Source organism: Berghia stephanieae, chromosome 3 (assembly GCF_034508935.2).
Source record: "Berghia stephanieae isolate SIO BIC M18660-M18661 chromosome 3, UCSD_Bste_1.3, whole genome shotgun sequence".
Taxonomy (NCBI): Eukaryota; Metazoa; Mollusca; class Gastropoda; order Nudibranchia; family Aeolidiidae; genus Berghia; species Berghia stephanieae.
The window spans coordinates 24,075,747-24,077,840 of NC_088362.1; the positions used below are offsets into that span (position 1 = coordinate 24,075,747).

Here is a 2,094-nt window from a genome sequence, read left to right on the forward strand (position 1 = left end):
ATTTTAAAAAGTATTTTTGGTATTAATCTTTAAGTGATCCAAGTAACCCCATATTACGGTACCCCGATCGCTTGGTTGGGTGGGAGGGGGGATTTTTTATTCTCTCCCTAAATCCCATCAAGGAAACATGAAAATGTGTTTGAGATGGATTATTCCATGGGGTCGGTCGACCCGTAGCACCTTAGTACATGCCAAGCTGCCGAATAGAACAGTCCCTGGCCTTCGTAACCTCATTGCCTGACCGTAGCCATCGATAACTTTTAGCCTGACACTAGAACCCACTAGGACTTATAGTGTGACGTCATTTTTTTAGGTTTGTGCAGCGTCTAGTAAGTTGTCGTTAGTAGAGATCAAGGAAACAAGTGATTCCATTGGTTGAACGGTTGAATACAACTCACGATTTGGTTTCTTTTGTGGCCAAAGACTTGTCTTTTGACGTGATTTTTTGGTCAGTTTCAGGCTATAAGTAAACAGTGGCCATATATTTTAACTATGGCTACGGTCAGGCTCAATAACTAAAATAGACACACTCAAATATTTACAAATTACACTATATTCAAAACTGAAATAAAACCTATAGCAACACATAGCAGATTATTTACAAGGGAAAAAATATCATATCTTGATACTAAAAAAAAAAAAAGAAAATAATTATAAGGAACTTTACATTAGACTGCTTCCCTCTGAGCTACCGAAACAACTGAGCAATCTCAATCCACTAAAGGCAGAAAGCAACATGGGAAAGAAAAACAGATATAGGGGATAGAAGACACAGCAAAAGAGAACTCTCCGCCTACCAAAGGAGGTCAGAAGACTCTTTCCCAAATAATTTATATTTTATAGATCAGTCAAAGTGGTGTAACTTGGATGAAGTGTTTGCGTGTTATTAGGGATGAAGTGTTTATAAGTTATTAAGGATGAACTGTTTGTATGTTATTAAGGATGAAGTGTTTGTTTGTTGTTAAGGATGAACTGTTTTGTGTCTTATTGAGGAGAAGGAACAAGAAACATGAGCATTTATATCGCGCAATATCCACTAAACGTGCTCAAAGCGGTCTTTGCTAACAGCAACACTTAACATGTAAGACGAGACATGACTCCTGTTAGACATTGCCACAATGTTTTCCGACAAAGACAAAGCTGTTAAAGGCCAGGTACCCATTGAACACATGAGTACTCACATTCTCTTACCTTAACAAAGTGTAAAATGAGTACCTGACCGTTAACATCGTTGTCTCTGTCGGGAAAAATGTAATATGTCTCGTTTTACATGTTCAGTGTTGATTTTAGCTAGGGACCCCTTAACAATCGCGTTGAGCACGTCCAGTGAATATTGCGCTATTTAATAATCTTGTTTTTTTTAAAAATGATTATGATATGATAACAACAACAACCTGTATCCAAGGGAAGTAAACACTGTTTCTGTTTCAGATATTTGAATCTCTACATTCTTTCTACTACGAGATGCTATACATGTGTCCTTACTTTGTGTTTCAGTGGAAATAAAATACAGAAAATTAGGAAATGGGCAGATTGTCTATCTTAACCAATTAACTGTCGTACTCTGGAAAAACACGTGCTTAAAATTTGGCCAGAAAACTCGTCCTTCACATATCGATCGACTTAAATGATCCTCATTTTGTCCAAAAAAGCCTCTCTAACCTAGGGCTTCGCGAGGCCTTCCTTGAATTCCCAGGTTTGAGAGCTTTTACCAAGATGAGTTGTTTAAATCAATCGATATTTGATGGACGAGTTTTCTGGCCAAATGTTTAAATACGAGTTTTCTCAGACATGTTAAAAGAGAGAATGCTCACTATCCTTGATCACGTGATTTATCTATAGTGGCTATAGTTAGTTAAAGGACTACTTAGGTGTTGAACAAGATTGTTGGTTTCAATGAGCTCTCCGAAATCACGTTAGACTCGGCCATGTTGCTGAAAAAATCAATGTTAACATCATCCATAAAATGATAATGCTTGTTATTATTAGCGTGAGCAGAGATAAATTCACGAAACTCTGATACAAAATCAATAGTTGAGATCTTGATTGTGTTGGCGTGATGGTGATATGATGGTGGCGTGATGGTGGACGGTG

At 37.5% G+C, this 2,094-nt stretch overlaps 1 protein-coding gene across 2 annotated transcripts in view; it reads right to left on the reverse strand.

Moving 5' to 3' along the window:
* Positions 1-1,832, reverse strand: part of LOC144969503 (temptin-like) — an 8,087-nt gene extending 6,255 nt beyond the window's left edge. The window contains exons 1-2 of one of the 2 annotated variants that reach the window (XM_078908633.1): positions 1,815-1,832; positions 1,395-1,484 (exon numbers count right to left, since the gene is read on the reverse strand). The gene's annotated coding sequence lies outside the window, so the exon portion shown is untranslated. The other variant, XM_078908634.1, reaches the window with a different exon arrangement.
* Positions 1,833-2,094: the final 262 nt, after the last annotated feature.